This window comes from Salvia splendens, unplaced genomic scaffold (assembly GCF_004379255.2).
Source record: "Salvia splendens isolate huo1 unplaced genomic scaffold, SspV2 ctg197, whole genome shotgun sequence".
In the NCBI taxonomy this organism is placed as follows: Eukaryota; Viridiplantae; Streptophyta; class Magnoliopsida; order Lamiales; family Lamiaceae; genus Salvia; species Salvia splendens.
The window spans coordinates 17,428-30,502 of NW_024598835.1; the positions used below are offsets into that span (position 1 = coordinate 17,428).

At 39.7% G+C, this 13,075-nt stretch overlaps 1 long non-coding RNA gene and 1 pseudogene across 2 annotated transcripts; both read left to right on the forward strand.

The window, feature by feature from the left end:
- Positions 1–1,721: 1,721 nt before the first annotated feature.
- LOC121789278 lies at positions 1,722–4,397 on the forward strand. Of its 2 annotated transcripts, XR_006048011.1 has the most exons (5): positions 1,722–1,782; positions 2,792–2,868; positions 3,349–3,504; positions 3,944–3,981; positions 4,065–4,397. It is a non-coding gene; the product is annotated as an uncharacterized LOC121789278 (long non-coding RNA). The 2 variants fall into 2 exon arrangements; XR_006048012.1 differs by lacking the exon at positions 2,792–2,868 and having other exon boundaries at positions 1,728–1,782.
- Positions 4,398–10,873: 6,476 nt separating this feature from the next.
- Positions 10,874–12,381, forward strand: LOC121789281 (annotated as a pseudogene).
- The last annotated feature ends 694 nt before the right edge of the window (positions 12,382–13,075 follow it).

Below are 13,075 nucleotides of genomic sequence, written 5' to 3' on the forward strand. Positions count from 1 at the left end.
TTGAACATTAAGGACTTTATTTTGGATTTATTCTTTTGATTTTATTGAGTTAATCATGGGGGCAAACAACAACAGCTATTCTATATCTCATCTCCATTTCCATACAACTCAACGATAGATAATTTTAAAACATAGATGGAAATTCTTAACACCATCTAGTCCACTTAGTTAAGCTAATAAGCTTTTGAAGTTTCGGGTTGTTACAAAACTATCCCTTCCTTTTATACAAGCATTTGTTTTACACAATTCATGTGGCGAACAATCAATGCGGCAGGTTTTAACTTTACCTTCAACCTTTTCTGTGCAATTTTCAAAAGTTTCTGCAGATAAGATTCTGCAAATATGCCTCTGCACATTCATTCCTCCACACTTGCACCATAGATCAATGTAACTGTAAAATCATTGTCAATGTGCATTGGAGGAATATGCAGAACCTTTTTTCCGTGCAATTTTCTAAAAGTTTCCGCGGATAAGATTATGCAAATACGCTTCTGCACATTCCTCCAAACTTGCACCATATTGCACGGGATCAATGTAACTGTAAAATCATTGTCAATGTGCTTTGGAGGAATGTGTAGAAGCGTATTTGCAGGATCTTATCCGCAGAAACTTTGTGAAAATTGCACGGAAAAAGATTGATGGTAAAGTTAAAGCCTGCCGCGTCCATCGCATGCTACATGAATTTTGCAAAACAGAAGTTGGGAAAAGGAACAAAGAGTTTCCTCACAGAAATTAAGTTGTTATTGTTCCTCAACTATCAGAGGCTCGCCGTCTTTCCATTCACTCCAATATTCCATCGTTCATCTCTAGCAAACCTTCGTGACCTCATACCCGTTCATTCTTTGTTTATAGAACTTATTTCCCCAGAAGCCTGAGCTACGCAGAGTTTTAGATGCTAAGCGGATCATATTCCTTCATATTGATTCTGATATGTACTATTTGCTTCACATGAGGTACTTTGCTTTGTCTTCCAATATGAGTGTTCTTCCTGCTCATTTGTCAAAGCTTTGGAACATACAACATCTCGTACCCTTGATGTAAAACCTGATATTCTGGAGTTTACTCAGTTAAGGCACTTCAAGACTAATGCTTCTGCTAATTTGTGCAAGGTCGGCAAAGCTGGGAAAGGTGGTGAAAAAATTCAGTCATTCGAAACTATTTATCCCGAAAGTTGCACCAAAGAATTATCCAACATGGCTCGTAATTTGAAGAAATTGCGCATTGGAGGGAAAGATTGTATCATTTGACAGTTTGCCATAATTGGGTTGTCTAAAACATTTGAAGCTAATAAGTGATGTGTATCCAAATATACCTTCAGTAGGTCGACATGAGAGCCTTCCCCCATACAATAAATTTCCACCAACGCTGAAGAGCCTAACTTTAGCTGGTACATATCTTGATTGGAGTCAAATGAGTATCCTAGCACTTCTGGAAAAGCTAGAGGTGCTCAAGTTGAAAAACAAGGCATTCATGGGACGGATTTGGGAAACTGAGGATGGAGGTTTTCGAACTCTTTAAGTCTTGCACATTGAAGAAACTGACTTAGGGATTTGGTTATCTTCTGCCCGTCACTTTCCAGACCTTAGAACACTTAAGCTACGCAACTATAGTCAGCTTCAAGAAGTTCCGATTGAACTTGCTCGCATACCAAACCTCACACTGCTGGATTTGTACGAACCTCATCTTGCTGCAAGCTGTGCAAATAGATTTATCGAGGAAAAGAAATGTTTCTCAAAAGCGAAGATGTGTTCAAGCTTTCCATTTATCCTCCATTCTTGTGAGGTGAACACAATGTCTCATGCCTTTGGATTTTTATAACTTTGATATTTAATGATAGCTAGGTTTCGTGTATATTTTTTTGACATCTTGCCTCATACCCCATATTCAGTTCTTCGACATATGCAGGTGTCGCTCAAAGCTCTCCTACTACGATACATACTCAGCAACTTGCTTGAATAAATGTTGTGTGTTTTGGCTTGTTTTGTTTGACATGTTATTGTGTTGCAACAATTATGTGGACATCGAATTCTCGAGTTCTAAAAGTGTTATTGTCTAATTGCATCGTTTCATCACGCTTGGTAGTTTGAAAATTTGGCGGGAGTAATCGATTGCTTCCTTTTTAGCATAAATCTTTTTCTATACGTACTACAATTTTTATTTCAAAATACACCATGAAATTGTTGCATGTAATTACTTGTTTCAAAATACTTGTGCTCATTTTGAGCAACTTTGGTATAGGTTTATATCCTTATTGAGATGTATTCTGTATTGATGATCTTGAATACAAACATCTCTGCCACTCTGGTTAAATGCTTCTTTGCTAATCTTATGTAGAAAGAGGTGAAGTTTCTCTCTGATTTGTTGTTGGATTAGTGTGTTGAGGTCTTTTTGTTGTGTTTATCAGTATAAATGTTAAAATGATTGTTTCGCTTCGCGAATGTAGCTATAGTGAGACGAACCATGTCCAATTTGGAAAATGTGAGCTTGATCTCATGTTCGGTGCTTATAATTGATTTTGTTGAAGATTACAGTCTTCTATACCCGACTTGTGGGACCTCCAGTTTATTTGTTCTTGTTCTTGCTTTGGATCCAAGTCACTTTTGGGCTTGGATCACGTTTTGGAACGATATATTTTGATTCTATTCACGGGTTGGGGGTCTGCCTAAACCTCCCGCCCGCGCCCATACTGGGTGTTTTTTATTTAAAAAAAACATTATAAGCTCTTTTTCTTTAGCCTTTTCTTGTTCGTGTGTCCTAAGAGTGATTTAGTAATTGTTATTCCTCTCTGCAGACTGCAGTGTTTTAAGCTCTTTCTAAGATGGACATCGAAGAGGCACTGGTTGAATGGCAAAGGGAATTAATAGTTTTGTATGTCTCAGCCCTTTTCTATGCATAAGTATTAAGATGGTAGCAAGAGTGATTAGAAGTTTACTATTTCCTTATAACTGTGCCAATGATCATCAACTAGCTGAAGATAAATAGACAGCTCTGGAAGATGGTAGGTTCAGCATTTTCAATTAGTTATTAAATCTGGAGTGTATTGAATATTAATGTATTTACATATAAATGCTGTTGTTTGCTCATCTACTGTACAAAATTATTTTAAAACAAAGCGCAAAGTTTATTCTAGACCAATTTTAAAGTTCAAGGGAAATACCAAATTTTGGGCAAAGTTCATGGTTTTAGAGACCAATATCCTTAAACTAAGAGACAGATTTAGGGGATCAAGTGTATTATGGGGCTTTCAAATGTTTCTCACAATTAGTATGCTTCTCTACTTGTTTGTGTATAGCATTTTGATTCTGGAAATGCTTATTTCAACACTTATTCTTCTTGCAAATTTTGTAGTTTTAATGATTGGAAGATGGAGCATGCTGTATCCAAAGCAGATGGGCGTTGAATTCACTGTTGAGAAAAGCATTTTCTGTCGTGCTATTGCCAAGGCCACAAAGACGATGAAGCAAAGCTAAAAAAATCTTCTTACTGTCGAGACACAATGTAAAGGTGATACTACTTTTCAATTATGCTCAAGACTTTTTGGTAGGGAAGTTCTGATCTCATAAAATTTGATTGAGTCCTCTGCAACAGAAAATTTTAAGGGATTCCCAAAATGACAAACGTTCTCTATTTTATTGGGCGGAGGAGTATAATTTAGGTTTGATTGCTGATTTCATGAATGTAGCATGATTCCCCTGCAATCCCTATAACAATCTTGCAAAATACAACATAGGGGCTGTTCGGTTTGCAAGATTGTACCCGAGATTAAATTGTAGTGTGTTTGGTTCATGAGATTCAACCCCACAACTCAATCATAGGTGGATGATTAGTCATAGCTAACCCCATATGACTAAAATAATCTCACAACTCAATCCTAGATTGTATCTTGATATTATTTTATCTTGGAAACCGAACACCACCATACTAATATTAATATTATTCGCAGCAGAAGAATGTGGCGGATGACTCTATAGCATTAGAAGGGTAACCCTTCCCTAAACCAAATACCATATACCTCCTACGATTTGCTATATTATCTCATGTATGGCTGACTATATGTGATGCAGAGGACTAGTCCTGCCGATGTCATGGCCAGTTGATCAAGCTAATTCTAGAAGCAACTACTCTAGTACTGATCTAGCAATGCAACTAGCAACAATGAGTTTTGTGAATGATCCTAGAAGAAGGTAAAATAATATTACGTGAAAGTTGAAACTAAGGTGTTCATTTTTCTCTTCAACAGGAACCATATGAGTTATGAGGTGGGGGACGAATCATCGGGGCAGGAATCGCTTTTAAGTTTTTAACATATCATATGAACCAGTTTCCAAGCACATAATGTGTATGGTGTTACTAGCAACTATATACTTAACAGCATAGTCCACATGTTGGAACATCTAAATCTAATCATCGTCACCTTTTGGTAGAATTTTTGAACATGCGGAGATTCCTGACCTATTGTACGAGCTCTCCCAATTTTGTCCATCAAAATGCCTGGTCTCCACATGTTTTAATGTTCCTGGATCTACGCATTTATATGTAACAGCTACACCGTCTGGATTTGACCGTGGAATGTAGAATGATGTAATTCCACAGATTTTGCAGAAAATGTGCTTTGCTGTGTGCGTGCCAAACGTGTATGTTGTTAGGAACTGTTTTGCATCTTCGTTGAGCTCGAATTTCTGGGACGGGACAACAAAGTGAGTGTTTCCTCTCATCGAGCAATCAGAACAGCTGCATTGCCAGACTACCACACTCGAGGGAGCTTCAACTTTCCACCTTACTCTTTTGCAATGACATCCACCATTGTGCATTACAACCTCAGAGTTCATTGCAAATGCTTATATCTGCAAGATTTTATGCAAAGTTACTGCATCTTGTGATACTAATTAACATTGTAAATCAACGTACGATCTATTATTAAACGATTTAGCAGAATATCCAATTTGGTTGAACCTAAAAGATCAGTCATTGTCATAGCAAGTAGAATTGATTAGTGATTACTCCAATCTACATGCTTATGTAGGTAATACAGCTGCCTTATGCATTTAGGGATTTTGACCGGTGACTAAATTCATTTAAACAACTACTATAGAGAATATGACAAAGAATAAGGCATAGGAATACCAAATTACCAACTGCATACAGCATATATTCATTAAAAAATTGGCTCTAAGAACAATACAGGCTTAGGGTGCTAAACTTCTCACATCAAATTTCCACACCATAAATGCTTGTAACCTCGAGTCAAATTTCAAAATGGTGTATGAGTTGAAATACTAGTTGCATGAAATGAACTTAGTCAACATAGTGATCAATTGCAGAGAAACAGAATGCACTCCTACTGAAAATGTGACTTTTTTTCATTGATTTCTTGGTAACAAAACATAACTCTTGTCATAGAAAAAATTTCAGTCTGTGTAACCACTCTAGAAACTTTTTTGATATCATTCACACATACTACACTTTAAGAAGGAAAATTAAATTATTTTGACCAAGAAATGAATATATGAATTTCATTTGCAGCTAACAATTTGTTATGCAAACTCAATTTCAAAAATCAAATCAAATTATTAATCACAATATGAATGATGTTCATAGATAGGCAGGCATCTCTAAATTCCTCATTAATCTCATCTGGTTTTGAGCTGAATGAGAAGAGTTTCTTGGCCATGCTTATCCAATCACATGTTTCATGAATGCAAGTCAAGGCATTAATTCTAGCTCATAAATCCATTAATTTGAATTCACTGCTCATTCAAAAACCTAAAATTCACAAAAATATATCGAAAAAACAAAACAAATTGGATTGACTTTGAGATTAATCTATAAATTAACTTCTTAATTAGTGATTCAGTTCAAACATCATTCTAAAAGTAATCGCAGAAATAAATACAAACAACAGAGATTTATAGAAATTAAATAAGCCCAGCTGTGATCGAGAGATACCTTGTACCAGGCGAGTCAAATGTGGAGTGAAAGAGTAAAGGCTAAAGGCTGCTTTGAATCGGTCACAAGTTAAATGAACCAATTTATGGAATCTTTATCAATATCCTCATTCTTATCCATATTATAAATGCAACCCCTTTTATTTAACAAATTATAACGACAACCCCTCCGAAAATTATTTAGCAACCGGTAGTTTGAGTATTGCCCAATATTTTTATTTGAGATAAAGAAATATAAATGTTTTTTTATTCAAATTAAATACAGTATATTTCTATATCCATTTATCACAGGTCTCTCCAACTTCATCTTGCTCCTGCTGCTGCCTGTCCGTCATCATAGTTATGTTCTTTTTTCCCTGCTCGTTCATTTATTTTACTATGATGACGATATTTTTAGTTATATTTGCCAGGTAAATTTTCTTTTAAATTTTTTATAATTAGAATGTGTTTGCCATACATAATACTCCCTCCGTCCCCGAATAAGAGTCGCTAATTTCCTTTTTGAGCCGTCCCCCATTAAGAGTCACTCTTCATTTTTACCATAAATGGTAGTAGGTCTCACATTCCACTAACTCACTCCACTCACATTTTATTATAAAATCAATATAAAAAAGTGGGTCACACATTCCACTAACTTTTTCAACCAACTTTTCTTTACATTTCTTAAAACTCGTGCCCGGTCAAACAACGACTCCTATTAGGGGACGGAGGGAGTAGTATGATAGTATTAAAATTAAACAATGCGTATCAAACTAGTTGTCCGTAGTCGACTGCGGAGGCCAGACGCGTCAAGTTTGGTATCCATGGTATAAATTTGGCCAATTCATACCATGCATATCAAACCAAAACAAACATGCATGTGCAATGCACACACAAGTTTATTATGGTATTTTAAGAATGTATTGAGTACATGTTATGCATACCAAACATATGCGTGCAATACTGAGATCGGTCGTGGGTCAAGTTTGGTTTGCATTGTATAAGCAAATTTAAATAACCATACATATCAAATGTGTGGGCAGAATGTTGAGGCCAGCCACGCAAGTTGGTATCTAAAATTTGAATTGGTTGAAGAAAGTACGATGCACTTGCGCGCATGTTTGAGGGATAGTAACATAGAAATAAAATTAGTTTTCAAATTTTATCAAGATTGTCTCACTTTTACCGGGCACGAGTTTTAAGAAATATAATGAAAAGTTAGTTGAAAAAGTTAGTGAAACGTGAGTCCTACTTTTGTATATTAGTTTTATAATAAAATGTTAGTATGAATGAGTTAGTGAAATATGAGGTCCACTACTAAAAATGGTAAAAAGTGAAATGAGATAAACTTTGGGGACGAACAGAAATGAAAAAATAGAACAAACTTTATAGGACGGAAAGGAGTAGTTATCTTCGGGAGTACATGTTTCTCGATGATTCAATCACTATATTCATTGACCATTGTCAGATTATGGACATAGCACTTTTAGTTTTTCTCCATTTATAAATAATAGGTTTCACACTTCATTAACTCATTACACCATATTTTACTATAAAATTAATATATAAAAGTGAGATATATATTTCTATTTTTATATAAAAGTAAATAATTTTTAAAATAGTATTGAGTCAAAATATATATGTTTTTAAATGGTGGATGAACGGAATATTAATTAAAACAATGTGTTGGAATTGTTATTTCTATGTGTATAACAGTCTAACAATATGGATTATTTTTCATTAAATTGTGATATATCCCCAACTTTCTTTATTCACTCGTTTTGTTGTCGTTTTCTAGAATACTTTATATTCTTCTTATTCTTTCTCCTTTTAATATTTACAGCTGGCTTTTCTTTTGTCACACACACTCACACACATCCCTATTTTCATTTCTTAGAACGAAATTTAAAGCTTATTACTAAAACTTTCAAAACTGGACATAGCACTAGAGCATCCACCATGATAATAGTTCAGTCATAGTTAGCCACAAACTCCTCCTGCTACATCATCGCACTAAAAACTTCTCATGTCACATCATCAAGACAAGCAATAGGCTAGCCACAATAAACAAAATTATAAAAATAAATAATTAACAATCACACAAAATACAGAATTAAATTTACGACACAAATACAAGAAAATTCAATAATAATAGTAAAATTAAAAAAGTACATTAATTAAAAAAATTATATTAATTAAAAAAACCTCATCTTCCACACACGAGCCCCGCCTCCGCCTCACTCTCATGGTCGTCGCCGTCGCCGTCGTCGCCGCTATCCGGGACCCCCAAATCTGCGGCATCTGAGCCCGCGTCTGAGCCCCCTAACTGTGCCGAGGCGGCATCCAAATCGACCCGCATACTCTTGAGCATTGAAAGAAGAAACCTCTTCTCCACGGGGACAGTTGTCGCCCTCCATTCAGCTAAGATCTTGTGCATCTGAGCCAGTGTTTGTTGACGCGCGAAGAAGGCGAGCTCGGTTGGCGACTTGCCAACAGGGGAGGATGTCGACTGAACCTCCTGGGACCTCTGGGCGACCCCCCTCGCTACCCGTTGCGCCCGCCTTTGACCAACCGGGCGAGTGCGGCGAGTAAACGATGGAGGGGACGGGAACTCCTGAACATCCTCGGGGAGGTCGTGGGAACCATCGCTGCTGCCGCTGTAATCACCGGCATAGTTCAGTCGCTGCTTCTTCGGCCAGCCAGTATCGACACCTGCCCGAAACTTCTCGGAGTCCATCAGCACCTCATAGCAGTTCCAGTAGGTGAACTCCTTATAAAGTCCGGGCACGGGGAAGGCTTTCTCCGCTATCCTCCTGCAGTCCTCGTCAGTTTGGGCACTGGTCTGCATGAGGAGGGCGTTGGTGTACAAGCCCAAAAATCGGGAGACCGCAGCCCTGATTCGGTCCCACCCCTTCTGGCACTCCTCCCCGCTGTGTGGCCTCACCTCCGGGCAAAATGCCTTGTAGGTTGCTGATATTTTATCCCACAAGTTGACGATCCTCTGATTGTTCGAATGGAGGGGATCATCGCAAACACTCACCCAAGCCTTGGACAGCGCGACGTTCTCCGCATCCGTCCACATCCTCCATGCCGGGCTGTCGTCATCAGCCGGCTGCGACGACTCGCCGACCACCCTTTTGCCCTTCCCCTTCTTCTTCTTTGGTGCGCCCCGACCCCGCCCTACTCCCCCGTTTGAACGGGAGTGTCCGCATCTTCAAGATCTATCCCCAACTCCTCTAAGGAGAAAGTCTCACACCCACTGAACTGTGTCTCCGATGGGGTCGATGTGTGCGAAAGAAGCAGTCAAAAAATCAAGACTGGGGCGATAGACATTGTCCCCCTGCGTCCCCTGCATCCCGGGCTGCATCCCCGGCTGCCACCCCGGCATCATCTGCATTCCGGGTTGCATCCCCGGTACCCCTGCCCGCCCTGCATCCCCTGTCATCCCGGCATACTGCCCCCGGCTGCCATCCCGGGCATCATCTGCTGCCAAGGGTACATGTTGTAGTACCCGTCATTGGACCCCATCCACCTCCCACGGGTACCGTGGGAGTTTGAGACCCGCTCATCACTGGAGTAGACTCGTTGTTGTTCTCCATTTTGCCTTATTGCTCTTGTACAGAAATTAAGTGAGAGAGAAAACTCGTTAAAACAAGCGGTGCGAATGAAAATGACGTGCAAATCGGGTATATATAGTGTTTCGAAAATTAAAAAAAAAAAAAAAGTGATGGCCGATCGCTCGCCAATTGCCCGCCTACAATGGCGGCCAGCCGATCGACGAGCGCATCGGCCAGCGCTCAAAAATTGGCGTGCGCTCGCCGAAATTCTCGCCGTTTTTCCGCTCGCCGCCTACAATAGTTCAGCTAGTAGACATGCCAGCGCCGGGAATTGGCTAGCCGGTCCGCTAGCCTCCATTGGTGATGCTCTTATTAGTGCGCATTTTGAACTGTAACGAATTCGAACTTGCAGCTAGTCTGAATTCAGCTTATCGAATTAACTGATCGTGTGTTTAATAGTCACAATAATCTGTAACACATGATTTACTTATGCTCCATCAAATGAGGTTCATCTTTCAACATAGCCATTAGATTCTATGCTCCGACAGTTGGTAATTTAAATGTATGATCTAACCCTAACTGCTAACTTAATTAATACTAAACCGGTTTATTAGTTTGTAAATTAAAATAGATGCTAGATTCTCAGCAAATATTTGAATAAATAAAATACTCCCTCCGTTCAACGTAGCGAAGACGTTTCTTTTCGGCACACGATTTAAGAAAAATTGTGTTAAATGAGTTAAGTAAAGGAAGAATAAAGTAAGATGAAAAAAGTAGAGAGATGAAGAGAGAATAAAGTAAGAAAGAATAAATGTGTTTGACTTTTGCTAAAAAAAGAAATGACTCTTCTTGCAACTCTGCTCCTCTGGAACCAACTGACTCTACTACTCCCTCCGTTCCCCATTAATTGACACCAATTTCTTTTTTTGTTCGTCCCCAATTAATTAGCACTATTACTTTTGGTAACGGACCCCACATTCTATTAACTCATTTCACTCACATTTTATTATAAAATTAGTACTTTATATAAAAGTATGATTCACATTTCACTAACTTTTTTCACAATTTTTCACTATATTTCTTAAAATTTGTCTCAAGTCAACCGGTGCCAATTAATGTGGACGAAGAGAGTATTATGGGACCTACTAGATTAGTAAATGACTAAAGTCACTGTGTAGAACGGACGGAATATTAATAATACAGTAAAAAAAAAAGAGAGGGTAGTCAAGCTACAAGCTAAGTCGAAGTGATGCTTAACTGAGTTAGAAGGCGTTTGGTGATAATTAGATTGAAACACTCAATTATGAGAGAGCTGGAAACCGCGTTTTCCCTTTCCCCTTCAATTCCATGGTTTCCATATAAATTCGCACCCACCTTCCACCATCTCTCCCACTCCCAATCACCAAAATGGCTTCCTCCTCACACACCCTCTTCCTCCTCCTCCTCCTCTTCACGCTTTCCCTCTTCAACCCCTCTCTTCAAAAAAAGCCCCTCTCCCTCTCCTTCCCCCTCACCTCTGCCCCCATCACCAAATCCAACCTATCATCCGCCAAACTCCTCTCCTCCACCTCCGCCGCCGCAGAATCGGCGCCTCCTTTCCCCTACACCTACAAATCCCCTTTCCGTTACTCCATGGCCCTGATCATCTCCCTTCCGATCGGCACCCCGGCCCAGTCCCAGCAGATGGTGGTCGACACCGGCAGCCAGCTCTCTTGGATCCAATGCCGCCGCCGCAAAGCTCCTCCCTCATTCGACCCCTCTCTTTCGTCGTCCTTCTCCGTCCTCCCCTGCACCCACCCAATCTGCAAGCCACGCATCCCCGACTTCACCCTCCCCACCACCTGCGACCAGAACCGCCTCTGCCACTACTCCTACTTCTACGCCGACGGCACCCTCGCCGATGGCAATCTCGTCCGCGAAAAAATCGCCCTCTCCCCCTCCCGCTCCACCCCTCCCCTCATCCTCGGCTGCGCCGCCGCCTCCGCCTCCGCCTCCGACGCCGAGGGCATCCTCGGCATCAACCGCGGCCGCCTCTCCTTCGTCTCCCAAGCCAAAATCCCCTCCTTCTCCTACTGCATCCCCGTCCGCCGCTCCATCACCGCCGCAAACCCCACCGGAATGTTCTACCTCGGCCACAACCCAAATTCTAGAACCTTCCGCTACATCAACCTCTTGACTTTTCCCCAGAGTCAACGCATGCCGAATCTCGACCCGCTCGCATACACCGTCCCCATGTCCGGGATCAGCGTCGGGAGGCGGAGGCTCAACGTCTCCGCCTCCGTCTTCCGCCCCGACTCGGGCGGGTCAGGGCAGACCATGATCGACTCGGGCACGCAGTACACTTTCCTAGTGGAAGCGGCCTACCAAAGAGTAAAAGAACACGTGGCGAGAGCGGTGGGGCCCAGGCTGAAAAAGGACTACGTGTACCAAGGAGCGTTGGATATGTGCTTCGACGGGAATGCGAGTGAGATCGGACGGCTGATAGGTGACATGGCGTTTCAGTTTGATGGATCTGTGGAAATCAACATCAGCAGAGATCGGATTCTGGATCACGTCGGAGGTGGGGTCCACTGCGTTGCGATAGGGCGGTCGGAGGCTTTGGGGTTGCGAGTAATATTATTGGCAACTTTCATCAGCGGAATTTGTGGGTCGAATTTGATTTGGTTCGTCGACGGGTCGGGTTTGGAGTTGCGGATTGTAGTAAAGCTTTATAATTTATTACTATTAATTTTTTTGTAGTATAGTTTTTGGTGTAGTGGATAGTGTAATATTACTAGCCAATAGTTTTGGGAGATCTAGCTCATCTTTTAAATTATTTCATTCACTTTTTGTATTAAGGGGACATGTTTTATTTATGTGGCTAGTTTAGACAATACTACTATGAATATTTTACTATGACATTTTTGTTTTGCATATAAAACACTCCTCTACAATGATGTTTAGGTATCATCACAACTCTACCGGCAAAAGTAACATTTTTTAGGTATAAGATATAAGTACATTGTTTAACAAGTTGATTCATACTATAAGAGAGATTAAGATAATGGATGAGTCAACAAATCATTGCATATTAATTTATCACAGTTACATATATGCTTCTTCAACCATATAGAAAAAAATTTCTCTACCCGTCTATTAACCGTCTCATCCTTTATCTATTCATGGGCCCCACTGTACTTTTCACTTCATCTCTTAACTAAGAGACAGAACCTGCAACTCTCCATCTTTTATCCGTCTCTTAACCATCTCTTAACTTAATATTCATTCAATTTCATTTTTTATTTTTATTTCCAACAAATTCAATTACTAAAAACACATTTCATTAAATAAAATAAAATTACAACATAAAATAAAAATACAACTTAAAATTCAAAAAATAAAAAAAACACATAATTAAAATCCTAAAAAAATAAAATTTACATAATTTAAAATACAATTTTATAGAAATTAAAAAAAACTACTCCGCCGGCGAATCATCCCCTGAAGGCGGTTGCGGTGCACTCAAGCTACCTGGAGGCGGAATTACCGTTTTCGATATTTATTTATTTATTTATTTTTATTAAATTCAAATTTAAAAAAAATAATTTATTGCGT